Here is a 16802-nt window from a genome sequence, read left to right as displayed (position 1 = left end):
CACAAAAGCCAAGCTTCCTGTTCAGAGGCAAGTGAGCTCAGAATGACAGAAGGATGGTGATTGCTTCTGTTGGAGCAGTGATGCTTAGTTTGCAAGTAAAAGCAGATGAAGTAGCAAGCAGATAAGTCAGATCTTTGGAGTGTGGGTAAGCCTTGAATTATAAATGGCTTAAATTATGAATGGTTCATGATTGACTGGCCATAAGCAACTTATTAAAAATGTACATATAGTGGGGAGAAGTGGGAGCTGGATTAGATGAATGCTGATCATAACATGTCACACTAAATGGGAAGGGGGAGTTGGGAGACCTCACAGTGCAGGAAACAGAAGGTAGCAATACTTAGGGTTCAGGAGGTGACACAAGTGTGGTAGGAACTTTGTGTGTTGTAGTCAAACGGTGGCCCCATTATTGGGCTAGGCTTCAGTTCCATATGCAACTAAGAACATTTAAGAGAGAGAGCACAAAGTGTTCAATTGAAGACATTAAAGAAACACCCACCTGAGGCCTTGCAATGTAATAGTAGATGTAAAGGTTATCCACGGGGAAACACTGTCATTAAGATGACATCCCAATGATCATCTGTGACATTCAAATCCACAATGACCTGCCACAAGCATGGCCAGGGGAAGTCTACAAGTCAGTTTATTTCTGAGTCTAGAACAGCTGTGAAACTTTGTTCCTTAATACACAGACACCAACTGTGGAACCTGGCTTTGTATACAATACACACTGAAAAGGAGCTTTGGGACTCTTTCCTTGTGTAATACAAACCGACAGGAGCTGCTTGGTTTTTTGTTTGTTTGTTCTGTTCTGTTTTGTTTTGTTTTGTTTTTGCTGCCTATTTCTTATTTTTAAGCAGATGTATGTGTATGTATCTTTGAAATTCAGATAGAATGAAATAAAGGTTATAAGAACAATTTGAATGATTATGAATTATACAATACTGATTGTGAAATTTACTCTGAGAAGTCATTTACTCTACGCCCCCATTTCGTCTTCATAGGGAGAACATGTGCAGCCCAAGCCCTGCAGCTGAATTCATCAGGGAATAGCTTATTATTCAACACCAGCAGACTAGAAATCAGGAATCTTGATTCCTCAGAAGAGTGAAGAGATTCGAAATTACAGCTTTACCAATCACCATATCCAATGAGGAAATGTGTTTCGTCTTTCTCACTCTGAAGAAAAGACTTCTAAGAATTTAACAAATTGTTATTCTAAGAAAAGTAAGATTTTCAAAAGCAGGAAACATTAATTGAATTTCAAGGTGGATCCCTTTTACTGCTTCTAATCATTCACTATCAATTATAAACCAAAGAAAACTTATGTTTTACTTTAATTTTTAAATTTAAAACGACTTTGAGTTTCAAAGTTTATCATTTCATTCATATCCTGGCAAATACTTTATGACTCCATATTAAAATATAGTTTGAATGTCTGCTGCGTATTGTAAAATCTAATTTAGTTTACATATTCTTCTCATTTCCTCCAATGCTAGCAAAGCATGAATTTGCAATTAATCTCAATCTGATTTCTATCAAGAAACAGAGAGGTTAAGTGAATGTCGCCAGGTCACACAGCAAGCCAGCAGCAATTCTGTAAATGTCTTATTTGAATATAAAAATATTGAGGTGATAGAATAATTATTTAAGGACATCAATAGTGGTAACACTTGTCATATTAAGATAAGAATAATGTATTTTAAATCTCATTAGACGATTCGTTATGACAAGAATTTGGGTAAAATAGATCTTTTACTAAACTGAACTTTTACATATTTTAGGTTTATATATGAAAAACTATGAATTAAATTATACTTGGAAAAATACATTGCATGTTCAACATTTGTCTGTTTGGAGTATACATGATATAGTAATCATTGAATGAAATAAATGCAATTGTTTTTCTTTCTTATTTTTGTAAATTAATATAAAAATATTAATGATGTTAAAATAGCATTATTTAGATAGTATAATACATAAATGAGCAATATTATAAATTTTTTTACTTGAGTTATAAAACAGGAATTATGGTAAATATAAATATTTGCATATACTTGATTACAAAACCCAAACAGCATATGGACAAAAGTTATTTACTTTTAAAATAACATGCAGAATTTATGTTTTCTTGGAAGAGTCTAAAAGCACTAGAGTTTAAAAATATTTATAGGAAATCTCTCCTTTAAGATAAATGAATTACCAGGCAAAACAGTACAACGGTTGTTTGAGTCGTACTATAATAAACATTTCTGACAAATATTGTAAGGATCATTTCTGACAAATATTTTAAGCATATCATATCACATCATTTATTATATTATGAAACATTTTCAGTACCTTTTCACTTTTAAATATGCCAAGGAAGAAGGAAGCATATTATTTCATAAACTTACTCTTCTATGTATTTATATGTATATGTGAGTCCAAACATAAACAAAATAGATACAATTGTTAAATAGTGGCAATTTTAGCTTAAGGGTAAAAAAGGCTGTTTAATTGGAAATAAGGTCTGCTCTATGAGGATTTGTGCTTGGTCTAACTAGTCATGGCTGGAGAGGTCACAAACTCTAGATGAGAAGCAATTACTGGCATTTCCCTAAGCCAATCTACTTTCTACCTATATTTTAAATGCTTATCCTTATGCTCACTGATTAGTGTAGTTCTCATGCCCTTTTCAAAGAGGCTTCTTTCAACAGGCAGAGACTGCTGCAATAGACTAAAATGCAGAATATACATGGCTGAGGAGCCCAACCACAGCTGATACATCTGCAATATAATCCCTTCATCTAAGACTGAAGAAAATGTTATAGAAATACTGCCAGAACTTCAAGACTCCTTTTTCCTAGATAACACCCCTATACATAAAGGGAAAGGCATCTATAAAATCTCAACAGTATGACTGCCTGAACAAGATCAGCATAACAATGACACCAGTCTACATGCCACAAAGGACAAGGAAGATTCCACACGGCACTATCCCAGATGAAGAGCTACAAGTGGTCAAAGTAAGCTGAGACAGAGAGAAATAGTTTCCTCAAAGGGTGACTTCCTATACAAGATGTCTTCCTGAACACATGTACCATTAGCAACTCTAAATGAACCCACTAGGTTATATATACATATACACAAATATGTATGTGTGTACACACACACACACACACATATAATGTAATCATCATCATCAAAAATGTGTTGTCATTCTCAACTTTTCCAATTTTGTATCTTTTATAGGTAATTAGTTGGTAAAATGTCATCCATAATTAATATCAGTTTATAAGCATCTTTGGTGAGGATTTCAAGTGTAATACATTTGTTAGCAACATAAGATATTTATTTGAAAGAAAAATTTCTCACAAAATTGTAAAATTAAAATATCAAAACTAAAACCCAAACCCTTTCTAAATGGTTAACCACAATCTAGTTACTTGTATCAATGGATCAGTGACTATCTGCTTCTATACACTGCCCTGAGTGTTAACTGCCTTAGTATCCATTCCCTTTGGCCTTGGTGGTGACAACTCTTATCTTTATTAGACATTTTCGTAACACATCTAAGTTATTCCTTGGAATCCTAAAGAAATGCTCATGAATGAATGAGCTTCGTGAGGATATGTGTTTGAAAATTCATTTGTGTGAATAAGTCATTGCTCATAACTCACAAAGGCAGAAGCATCCAAGCATTCCCTTTAGAAAATGAGCCTACATTCAAAACTCTCTTCCTCCTCTTTCATTCTTTCTCCATCTTCACTATGTAGATATACCATCAACTCTGCCCAACAATGTTTTAACCTTCTGCAGGGTAAATGTCACTCATTTCCAAATAGTAACTGTTCTATTTATTCAGGAGCCCACATTGGTAAACCTCATGGCTATTGTACCTTGGTTGTGAGAAAATGATTACAAGATAAGGTTTAGAGAGGGGTCAGGGTTCCCATTGGCCTGGAATACTGGCCCTACTGATTAGAGCAGTAACTTTATGAGTATGATCTATTCCCTCTCAATGAAATATTTTTAAAAGATTTATGATTTTGTTTTTTAACAGTTGAGTGCTTCTGTATGATTTTATGTGTACTGTGTGTGTGCAAAAGCCTGCAGAGGCCAAAAGAGGGTGTCAGATCTTCCCTGGAACTGGAGAAATAGATGATTGTGAGCCACATGTGGTTCCTCTGAACCTCTGGAAGAGCAGTAAGCATTCACAACTTCTGAGCCATCTCTTCAGCTTTGCCTCAATGAACTTTTATTGCTTTTTAAATATGCTTCTCAATTGTCCCTAAAGATGAACTTGTCTCTATTTTTGAGATTCTCTGAGATTCTTATCTAGAAAAAAACTCCAGAAAACACCCCCATTTTTGTGTTTTATGTTTCCATGTGGTTATCAAGAGTTAAAATTCTTGGAGGCCTGTGCAATGCAGCCTTCCTCATATATACGATCTTTAAGTCTTCTAACTCTGTCTTCTCAGATGACAACAAAGGTTGATTGAAATGGCCTGAAGAAAAGACTGTGAAGGATGCTACCAATCAGTAAGTGTCTGCTGAATGCAGAGCCAATGACAGAGAACTAATCTTCCACATGCAAAAGATTGCTTGTTGCTTCAGCCACACAGTGCTCAAAAATGTCATTGAACAGATTTGCATTTACCCCCAAATCAATGTTTTCCATACAGCTAAGTACAACCCTTAGCTTTCCCTGCATTCCCCACCTTTGAGGGCTTTAGTGGAACATGCCATAACCTACTTTTCTGGTCAGCAAGTTCAATTACCACATAAATGGATTAGAGTAATATGGTGATACATTCAAGTACTCTTGTGGAAAAATGGGAACAGGTTCCTGAAGTATAATCCAAGAGAATATACACCATGACTGGGTCAGTACCATGGCTGAGATTGTAAAGAAATCTCCAGCAACTCAGGTCCTCTTTCATAACCCTGCTCCACTTATTTCTTCTTCCCATGCAATATTTAACATATTGTGGTGGAACCATTTGGGTTCACTTCAGAGCCAGATGGAACATAAACATGAACCCCCTCTTGCTCCTCTGATCTCTTGATGCACTGTGAATTTTGGAACTGATGTATATAACAGCAAAGTTCTCCTATAACAAGATCATAGTGAGAAACAAAATTTTATTTCATAGAATTCTCTACAGAGAACACAGGTCTCACCTTGCCACCTAGATGCACTATATCCTGGACACATTTTGACCCCTGGATGAACCTTGCCTTCTTGACTTGCTTTGCTCCCAATGATGCAATGATTTTTTTTTCCTAAGAAGGTATACACACATACACATGGCCAATGATTATAAAAATGATGTCTAAAGTCATTAATGTCAGAAGATACTGATCAAAATCCATAAGAGACATCACCCTACCTCTGTACACAATGAACTGATAAAGATTTGGAGGTATGTTTCAATGAAAGACATACAATTCATTCCATTAAAAAGAAAATAGCTAAAGAAATAAAAAGACAGATTTTTAGTAAGAATGTGAAAAACTAAAACACTAAATACTACTGAGAGACATGCAGAAGACCATAGACTCTACCAAAACCAAGAAAGATGTTTATTAAATAACTAACAAAGGAACCCTTGAATGATTGTGGAATCCAATTTTTGATCACTTATCTCAAAATTGAAATCTGTTCCTTTATTGTACCATCATAGAACTATTCACAATAAGAAGGCAAAATAACACAAATGCCAATCGTCAGATTAATATGTAAGGAAAATATGACCATTATATATAATGAAATAATAACCAATTCTATACAAGACTCTCCTATGGTATGTGTCAACATGTATACATACAGACTTTGGTTGATACATACACCATTGTCAGAAATATTGGCAAAGACCATCAGTCATGTAGATCTCTGAGAAAGTCAAGCTCTTAGAATAATGATGGGTTCCTGCAGCTAGGTGTGTGTAAACAATTGACTGTTGCTGATCTCATGAATGAAGTTTCAGATTGGCAGGCTTTGTGAGTCTTAAATATGTACATGTATAACATGGAGTCTACACTTAAGAATTCTGCATTATAGGTGTGTGGGTTCGCTTCTGCATCTTCAGTTCTATTCCTTTGATCTACCTGCCTGTCTCTGTACCAATATCATGCAGTTTTTATCACTATTGCTCTGCAGTACAGGTTGAGGTCAGGGATGGTGATTCCCCCAGAAGTTCTTTTATTGTCAAGAATAGTTTTAGCTATTCTGGGTTTTTTGTTATTGCAAATGAATTTGCAAATTTCTCTTTCTAACTTTATGAAGAATTGAGTGGAAATTGTGATGGGGATTGCATTGAATCTGTTGATGGCTTTTGCAAGATGACAATTCTTACCATATTAATCCTTCCAATCCATGAGCATGGGAGACCTTTCTATCTTCTGAGATCTTCGATTTCTTTCTTCAGATATTTGAAGTTCTTATCATACAGATCTTTCACTTGCTTGGTTAGAGTCACACAAAGGTATTTTATATTATTTGTGGCAATTGTGAAAGGGGGTGTTTTTTCCTAATTTCCTTCTCAGCCTGTTTATTGTTTTCGGTATAGGAAGGCTACTGATTTGTTTGAGTTACCTTTATATTTATCCACTTACCGATGATCACTTGATCTTTGACAAAGGAGCTAAAACCACCCAGTGGAAAAAATACAGAATTTTCAACAAATGGTACTGGTTCAACTGGCTATCAGCATGTAGAAGAGTGCAAATTGATCAATTCTTATCTCTTTGTACAAAGCTCAAGTCCAGGTGAATCAAGGACCTCCACATAAAACCAAATACACAAAGATCATCAAACACATGCTCACAGGAGAAAATTTCCTGAACAGAACACCAATGACTTATGCTCTAAGATCAACAATAGACAAATGGGACCTTATAAAATTGCAAAACTTCTGTAAGGCAAAGGACAATGTCAATAGGACAAAATGGCAAGCAACAGACTGGAAAGAGATCTTTGCCAATCCTACAACTGATAGAGGGCTAATATCCAACATATACAAAGAACTCAAGAAGTTAGACTCCAGAGAACCAAATAAACTTATTTAAAAATATGGTTCAGAGCTAAACAAAAAAGTCTCAACTGAAGAATATTGAATGGCTGGGGACTGATAGCTTGCAAGTGGGCAGGCGTGGGTTGTGTTGGGTGGAGTTGTGATTCTCGAGTGTCTGCCACTCCAGGCAGCTGGACGTGGCTCTGGAGAGCAGAAGCATGGAGATGTGACTGAATTCCCTCCATGTAGCACCAGGCAGATGCTGGGCTAAGAAGCCTCTCAGAGCTCCACTCTAGGGTGGAGGGGTCTCAGTCTGAAGGTCCTGCTGGGGCAGGGCTTTTGAGTGGCCCCGGAAGCCAGTGGTCTCCATTTTCTGGCTCTCAGACACTGCTGGGGGCTATGGAAGAACAGAGATGCAAAAGGAATGAGGGAGAGAGAAAGCCCCAACTGTGCCCTGTGGGAAGGAGACTCCATTACTGCACTCACTTGGCTGGCTCCACTAACTTGTTTGAGTTGGCAGGGCAGAGAAGTCCTCTGAGGCGAGATTAGGCAGCAGAGGTGGCTGTAGCCACAGCTCATCTTTGTTAGGGCAGGCCTGACATAAATAGGGAGGGATGGAGGAAGGTCTGGGAAGAAATACTTAATTGGCTATGCCCTCTGGCCTTCAGGTATCTCCTTAATATGGAAATATCTTTAGGTTGAGGCCCATAGTCACACTCTCTACCTGTGGAGTGGCTGGTAGGGGTGTTGCCCTACGTGACTAAAAGGCAGGGATCAATGGAGCCTGGAGTCTGGGAGCATGGCCAGATATTTGCCATCCCATGGACACCTGTTGAGTCTCTGGCTATCTCTAAGCCAGTGCTCTACCAGAAACCAAGCCATTCTTTCAAGGTCCCACAAATGGCTGAGAAGCACCTAAAGAAATGTTCAACACCCTTAGTCATCAGGGAAATGCAAATCAAAACAAACCTGAGATTACACCTCATACCAGTCAGAATGGCTGAGATCAAAAACTCAGGTGACGGCACATGCTGGTGAAGATGTGGAGAAAGAGGAATGCTTCTCCATTGTTGATGGGATTGCAAGCTGGTACAACCATTCTGGAAATGAGTCTAGCAGTTTCTTTGAAAATTGAACATAGTATTACCTGAGGACCCAGCTATACCACTCCTGGGCTTATACCCAGAAGATGCTTCAACATATAACAAGGACACATGCTCCACTAGGTTTATTGCAACTTCATTTATAATAGCCAGAAGCTGGAAAGAAGCCAGATGTCCTTCAACAGAGGAATGGATACAGAAAATGTGGTACATTTATACAACGGATTACTACTCAGCTATTAAAAACAATGAATTCAGGAAATTCTTAGACAAATGAATGGAACTAGGAAATATCATCCTGAGTGAAGTAACCCAATCACAAAAGTACACACACACACACACACACACACACACACACACACACACAATAGGCACTCACTGATTAGTGGATATTAGCCCAAGAGCTAGAAATACCCAAGATACAATTCACAGACCACATGAAACTCAACAAGAAGAAAGACCAAAGTGTGGATACATCAATCCTTCTTAAAAGAATGGACAAAATACTCGATGGAAAAAGTACAGAGACAAGCTGTGGAGCAGAAACTGAAGGAAAGGCAATCCAGAGACTGCCCTACCTTGGAATTCATCCCATATACAGTCACTAAACCCAGACACTATTGTGGATGCCAAGAAGTAAATGCAGACAGGAGCCTGATATAGCTGTCTCATGAGAGGTTCTGTCAGAGCCTGACAAATATAGAGGTAGATGCTCACAGCCAGCCATTGGTCTGAGCACAGGGTCCACAATAGAGGAGTTAGAGAAAGGACCAAAGGAGCTGAAGAGGTTTACACCTCCGTAGTTAGAACAGCAATATCAACCAACCAGACCCCTGCCCTCCGCCAGCGCTCCCAGGGACTACACCACCCACCAAAGAGTACACATGGAGGGACTCATGGCTCCAGGTGCATATGTAGCAGAGGATAGCCTTGTCAGACAACAATGGGAGGAGAGGCCCTTGGACCTGTGAAGGCTTGATATCCCAGTGTAGGGGAATGCCAGGGTGGGAAGGTGGGGGTGGATGGGTTGGGAAACACCATCATAGAAGCATGGGGAGGAAAAGAGATAGGGGGTCTCAGGAGGGAGAAGTTGTGAAACCTGGAAAGAGGATAACATTTGAAATGTAACTAAAGAAAATATCCAATAAAAACAAATAATATAAAGAAAGAAAAAAAACTAGGCCTTTATTTTAATCTTTAATGTGTAATACAACATGTTAATAGTGACATGTTCAACACAATTTTGTTCCATGAATACCTTAAAAGATGCAAAACAACTAATGAAAAAATAAAATTTTACTAAAGCAAAAAAAATTCTGCATTATAAACTAAAAATCTCATAAGAGCTCCAAAAGAAAACATAGAAATCATATATTAGTTGCTGCTCTTTCTGATGAAATGGAGAAGGTTTATGCCTTTATTCAAAGGACTCAGAGAAATCCTGAGGCTTTGATTGGTACTGGTAAAGTATGGAAACTAGGTATTTCCTTCTTCTAACTCCTGTGATTCAGATATCTTTGCTCCATAAACTGCTATGAGTTGCTTCTCCCACTGCAAGCTTAACCATTAAGGTCAAGTCATTCACCGTTTGTCCATTGTTTTCAGCTTAAGACATCTAATATCTCAAGCACTATCCTATTGCTTTTATTTGTATAGATCTATAATGGACTATAGATGTGGCAATACCATAGTCCTTCCAGCATTTAGCTCTCTGCCCATACAGAATTAATAATTTGGTATACAGAGATACACCTTCACACAGTGTACCCCAGCACATAATACATGTTTTAAGGACAAACGTATAAGTTGTTAGTGATGTCCAATATTTTTATATGCATCAGCAATAATGATGATATGAAAACTACTTAGTATGTTTCTCATATTGGCTATACACGCTATCATAGTTACGTATTCTGATTCTTCTCTTGTTTTCTAATTCACATAGTAAATTGTAATACTATGTTAAGCTGGCCAAACTACCAACTAAGTGTTCCACTTAACATACACTACTGTGCATTATATAGATTCCCAGGTATTTTTGTTAAAATTTATACACAATGAATATTGAGAATTTTGTTACATATCTGTTAACAGTCTATCAAACTGTGGTGTACTGAATACATGCCCACCTGATTTACTGGGATATTGACTAATGTACACGTTCTAGTTTATAACATCTGTAAGTTATCATAAAGAGCATCCAGTATGTGAGACATACTGTGCTTCCTATTCCTTGAGAGAAAGAATATGGTTTGTTTATTGTGATTTTCTAGTTAATATAAAGAATGGGATACAAAGGAGCATTGTGGGTAAATCCTATGTAAATTGATGCATAAGACCCATCTCCAAAATGGCCAACACAGTTTCACATTCATGTGAAGGTGATTGGATCAAAAAAAAGTCTATACCAATCAGAGCTTTAGATCTTTTGTCTCCCCACACCCTTCTTCAGCTCTTTCATGGGGCTACTTTTCTCTCCATAATTATTACTCTGCATTGAGCCTGTATTACCTAATCTTAAGGCCAGTCAGTCTCAAGGAGTTTTGACCCTGTATTTTCCTCAATGACACACACCTGGTCAGAGAAGCAAATCTTAACCTCTATAGTGAGACTTTTGTAGATTCTGAAGGTTTAACTAGGAATTAGCCAACTCATTATCCAATCATTTTTACTCTAAACCATAATTTCTACAATTAAGTTTAATATCTCCAGGTTAGAATAAATTGGGTGAAATGTTGGCAGGAGGGAGATGAGAGTGGATCACTTATTTGCAAGTATCAAAGAATTGCTGTTAGTGTCTTAGTGGAACTATTTTCAGTTGGCTTTATTTAGACAGTCTTGAAATACCTCCTATCATTTCCAGTCAACTGAAAAGGTGTGGTTACCTCCTTCCATCTCATTCTTTCTTTCATTGGCATCTCTCAAAGGTATAGTTTAAGGTTTTTTTCTCGTTGTACACAACCTATTTACTACAGTTATTACATTATCTTGGCAAAGTTCCACTGGTACTTAGAATAAATGGCCAATAGTAAAAACAGCTCAGTGTCTAATCACAGGAACAAAGTACAGTGCTTGTACAGGAACAAAGAGATGAACCATAGCCCATCAAAATCATAGTATATCACAATCTATAGAACACCAAAGTTACTTTAATCTTTACATGTTTGAAAAAGATCTTTGTTTTGGGTTTGGGTTTGGTTTTTTAAATCTGGGACTCAAAAGCCAGCGAAGATGTCATTTTAAAATGATAACGTTGAAATCAGTAAAATCTGAAAGAATCCACGAGAAACATGTCTACACTATAAGGACAGTTAAAGTGAGATTTATACAAAAAATGAAGTACTATGATTAGAAAATCTTATACTTAGAAGACACTTCTAAAAGACTTTAAGTGCTATTGTTCATTATAAAAGGTAACTTATTTGATAAAAAACTATCAGTGCTATACTATCCAGGAAAGTATAATGTATGACAAATGTAACATAAAACATAATGGAAAGAGGTGGTATGGGTGCTAAACATGGGCAGGCTTGTGAAGTCAGCACACTCCAAGGGAAAATGTAGTTAGTGAAAAGTGACCATAAAAAAGCCCGGACCAAAAATTATTTCCTGCAGAAGGGTCAAATAATCAAAATCTCAGCATTCTGTGCCACTTCAATTTCTATCTATAGATTATTTACCTGTACTTTGCATATGTGTGTTTTACTTTGCTTTTTTTTTTTTTCACTTTAATACCTTTGAAATTCTGAGTGATTCAGCACACATTTAGCATTCACAAGGCCTCAGGTTCAACTTCTGAGACCAGAGGAAGCCAACAAATAACACATGTTAAAAATCTTCAAATATTTACTTAAAAGATACTGTTAGCTCGGCAAGACAACGAAGTGGGCAATAACCAGATCAGGCCAACAGTGTATAAATTACCAGCTACTGTCTTAAATCTTAAGATAATTAAGAAAAATATTTCTTTAAGAATGGAGTAATAGAGAAATACAAAAATATCCAATGCAGATAAAGAACAAAAACAGAACTTTAAAAGTGATAGAATGAATTGAAAATAACACGCATGATTCTATTTTGAAATAGTAAGAGTTATATAAAATATTAAAGAATAGCAAATATCTCACCTAAAAAAATGGATTAAAAACATCAAAATTCCTTTGTATGCTGTCTATAAGTAAAAGACTAGTAATTCACAATCTTATGCCATCCAGAAGAAGCAGTAGTGGCTAGATTAATAACAGACAAATGGACTTTACAATGAAAGAGTTAACCAATGGTTAGTAAAACAATCACATGATTATAAAGCGAGTAATTTGCAAAGAAGATACAGCAGTCCTAAACTGAGTGCAATGAAAAGCAGAGATGTGAAGCACAGAAAATCAAAGTGATAGAACTGAAAAGACACAGTGAAAAATGACACTTTTTACTAAAGACTTCAATACTTCTCTCTCATTAATCAATTATACAAGTTGACAGAAAATCAGTTAGGAAATAGAAGACCTCAAAAATTATATCAAGCACTTTAAATCTAATTGACATTTAAGAAAACACTTCACTGGACAACAAGATGATAAACTGATACACATATGGTCAATTGATTTCAACAAAGCTGTAAAGTCAGTTTAAAAAAAGAAAGATGGTCTTTTCAATAAATGGTCTTGAAACAGTTGGGTATTCATATGCAAAACAGGATGATAGAGGAGAAATCTGGCTTAAACTATAGAACATATGTTATCAAAATAGATAAGAAAGCTACAGGCAAACTTACTAAATTGCTGTTCATCTAGAAAAGCCCATAGGTAGGGGAGATAGATAGCTAAATAGATGGGTAGAAATAAGCCTCTCTTATCTGAATTCCATCCCTGGGAACCAAATAGTTGGAGGAAACAGCACACTCATACATGACATCACACACACACACACACACACAGAGCGAGAGAGAGAGAAAGAGAGAGAGAGAGAGAGAGAGAGAGAGAGAGAGTTAATTAATTAATTAGAGAAAACCAAAGACACAAGTGAAAATCTAATGCATCTTACGTTGTGCCTGGGTTCAGCAGGATTGGCTTCTATACCAAAGAGGTCCATAATGAAGTTTACTTTTATATATTTTATATACATATCATTCATATATATATATATATATATATATATATATATATATATATGTTTGTGTATGTGTAACATGTTAGTAGTTGGCACCTACAGAAGTTAGAAGAGTTTGTTTCCCTAAAGCTAAAATTATGGATAGATGTGAAATACCTTGTAGGTACAGGGGATTAAATCCTTCTCCACTGCAAAAGCTGTATGTGCTTTTAAATGCTGAATAATCTTTCCAGCCTCGCATCATGGATTTTGGTAAATGATCTTTTGTTGGGGTAAATGTACCCATTTCTTCTCTGTCAGAATCTGTTGTCGTATTATAACACCAGCAATACAGAGCTGTAACAGACACAGGATATGTCAACAGTCCAGAAAAAGTGAAAGAGGAAAAGAAGTGAAGAAAGAAAAGAAAAAGAGAGAGACATAAAGAGATACAGAGAAACACACATGCACACACAGACTATTTTAAAAGAAAAATATTATAAATGGGTCTTGGTAAGAAGTTAGATATATCTGTGTTTAGAAAAAATAATGCTATAAAAGTCACACATAATTTCAGGAAAAGATGCTATGTTCACTGGTCATTAGGAAATTTCTGAGTATGTTCTACTGAATCTTTAAGTATGTATTACATTTATTAACAGAAAATATCTGATAGTACCAGACAGTAGAACTGTAAACTAGACCTCCTATATACTTTCAAGGGAGGGAAAGGGCACAATCACTATGACGTTTTTTGCAGGTTCTAATATGTTTGGACATTCAATTTGCATAGAAATCTTACTCTTTATTATTTAATCAAATACTACAAAATTCATTGATGTTCACATGTCTATCTATGAATATTAATAGTCTCTTATGACTTCAAACTAGTACAACCAAAAATACTTAGGTAATTAAATGTACAAACTATTTGAAAGTCTTGCAACAGTATACTTAAATACTGCTGAAAAAACATGGAATTGTTTTTTATGCAATGAAATGGGCAAATTTCAAATAGACTATGTTAAGTAAAAAAGCTCAGATTCAAAGTATGCAAACTCAGTATGTTCCTGCAGTATTTAATCTTTAATCAGTCATCATATATATATACACCTGTGGGTGTATCTATGAAATAGGTTCTTAAAATTTTTACTGTGGAAAATACAGAAACTATAAAGAAAAAATAAATCTCTCATTTGTTTGTAATAAATGTATTTAATGGTGGAAGCTACAGAAATAGTTAATGAAATTTCATAACCATTCTTCAAACCAAAAATAATAAGAATAAAAAGCACAATAAAATTTGATGTTTCTTTGACAATAGGCAACTAAATTTTAAGCAACTAAAATAGAATGTAGTTACTTTCTATTTTTGTGAGAAAATACCATGATCAACTCAAATGATCATGTTTATTCTGGCTTATGGTTGCAGAGGGAAAGAGATCTATTAACAGGGAGGGAGGCATGGTAACTGGTAGCAGGGATGGTGGGGTGAGGGTGGGGCAGGAAGCTGAGAAGTCACATCTTCACCCAGAAGCCCCAAACAGAGAAACAGACCTGGAAGTGACTAGAGCCATTTCATCTTACAGTACATCCCCATTGATGTGATTCCTCCAGTAAGCTTACTAATCACCTATCCCACCCCCAATACAGTGCTACCATAAGTCTGGGGACTTATTCAAATCATTACAATGTTATTCAAAAATTAGATTTTAAAAGGAATGAAAGTAGATGTAAATTCAGGAAGCTGTATAGTATACAAAGAGAAAAGAAAATGCAATATACTAATGATGCTAGACCTTAACATGTGTGTATTTCTGAAACCCTAAAATTGGCTGTATTTATATGTACTATATAGAAGAAATGACAAACTACAGTCATATCAGTTTTAAAAATTGACTTTTCAAAAACTAAGCCATACTATGAAAACATTTTATAAGGACAGTATGGGTACAAAGGGAAGTAGGTAGAATAAAGAGTTCATAAAAGAAATAACTAGATACCTAAATGCTCCTCGGGAGGTTCAGCCAGCAACTGACCAATGCAGATGTGGATGCTTGGATCAGACTGAGCTCAGGAAGGACTGGAGAATCAGAGGGGGATTGCAACCAGATAGGAAGAAAAACATCACCTGGTTGGACCACCCAATTCTCCTAGGGACTAGACCACCAACCAAGGAACGCACAGGGAGAGATAGATGGCTCCAGATACACAGCTAGCAGAGGATGGCTTTGTCTGACATCAATGGGAGAATAGGCCCTTGGTCCTGTGGAGGTTTGATGCTCCAGTGTAGGGGTAATCTGTAGGGGTAGGATGGGAGAGGGTGAGTGGATGGAGGAGCACCCTTATAGAGGCAAATGGGAAGGAGGAGAGGGAAGTTGTGAGATGGGAGGGAGCTTGCTGAGGGATAACTGTGAGGTGGGATATCATTTGAGATGTAAATGAATGGAATGATTAATAATAATAATAATAATAATAATAATAATAATAATAATAATAATTTAGCACAACAAAGCAATGAGAAATTTTTCCATAGAGATCCTTGAGAAATACTTTGTGGGTAAAGGAATAGTGTTATGCCCTTACTCTGGGGAAAATCTAAATGTAAGGGCTGAACATTGATCATGAGCAGGCACAACCATAGAGACCTGTAGTAGTGATTCAAGATTGAGGAAACATTCCTTGAGTTCCAACGATAAAAGTCATGGTACTGGGTTAAGCACTTTCCTCTCCATAGTCAGTGCTTGTGAAGAACTTCTGTATCACAGTTAAGTAGTTCTAAATGTAAAGAGTGTTTTCATATTGAAATGCATGAAAAAAATTCTAGAATCTAGAATGATGTATGGATCAATACCAAATGGGATGAAGCGAAGTCTTTGAAATGGTATTCAAGTTATAATTTAGTTGCTTCCTAGAGCAGAAATACTGCCTGGAAAAAACTAAAAGTAAATAAAAATTAGCCAGATACATACTTTGGTATGTGGTGTTTAAATTCATTGGTCCAATTAAATGTGAAGAATATCTATAAACCAAACAATGATAAAAATGTTTAAGGTATAGAAGCATAAAAAATAAAAGAAGATGTAAAGTACAGGTGGTTCCAATAAGTATTACTGTTTGAGAAAGAATCTAGAGTTAATTAATGAAACTCACACATGCCTGTTTCACAGTTTCTTGTGACCACCTCCGAGTAGTCAGCTTTCCTATGGGACATTCATCAAAGAACTGTCGGCTCATCTGAGTTGGAGGCACCCCACATGCTCCCCAATCCTAGTATGCATGTTATAAATATACCATGAAACAGTGTGCAACAATGAGCCACATAAACACTGCCAGAAAAAGACTGCTGCGTTCACAAACCAAGGAAAGTAAAATTTATGTGAATTCAAACACAAAGACATCAACAGCACCACATAATAGAAATGAGTTAGTATGTATTTAAGGACTTAGGCCAAGGGATAAGGGTGAATAATTAGTGGATGTACAGAACAGTAGTGTAAGACAAGGAAACATAAATACATTGAAGTGAGAGCAGAACTGGACACATTGAAAATTAAATGGCTATAAGCAAAGACATAGAGAAGGAATGTCTGATGTTGTAAAGCAATTAGATGTG

Source organism: Arvicanthis niloticus, chromosome 2 (genome assembly GCF_011762505.2).
Source record: "Arvicanthis niloticus isolate mArvNil1 chromosome 2, mArvNil1.pat.X, whole genome shotgun sequence".
Classification (NCBI taxonomy): Eukaryota; Metazoa; Chordata; class Mammalia; order Rodentia; family Muridae; genus Arvicanthis; species Arvicanthis niloticus.
This window is presented reverse-complemented; position numbering follows the sequence as displayed.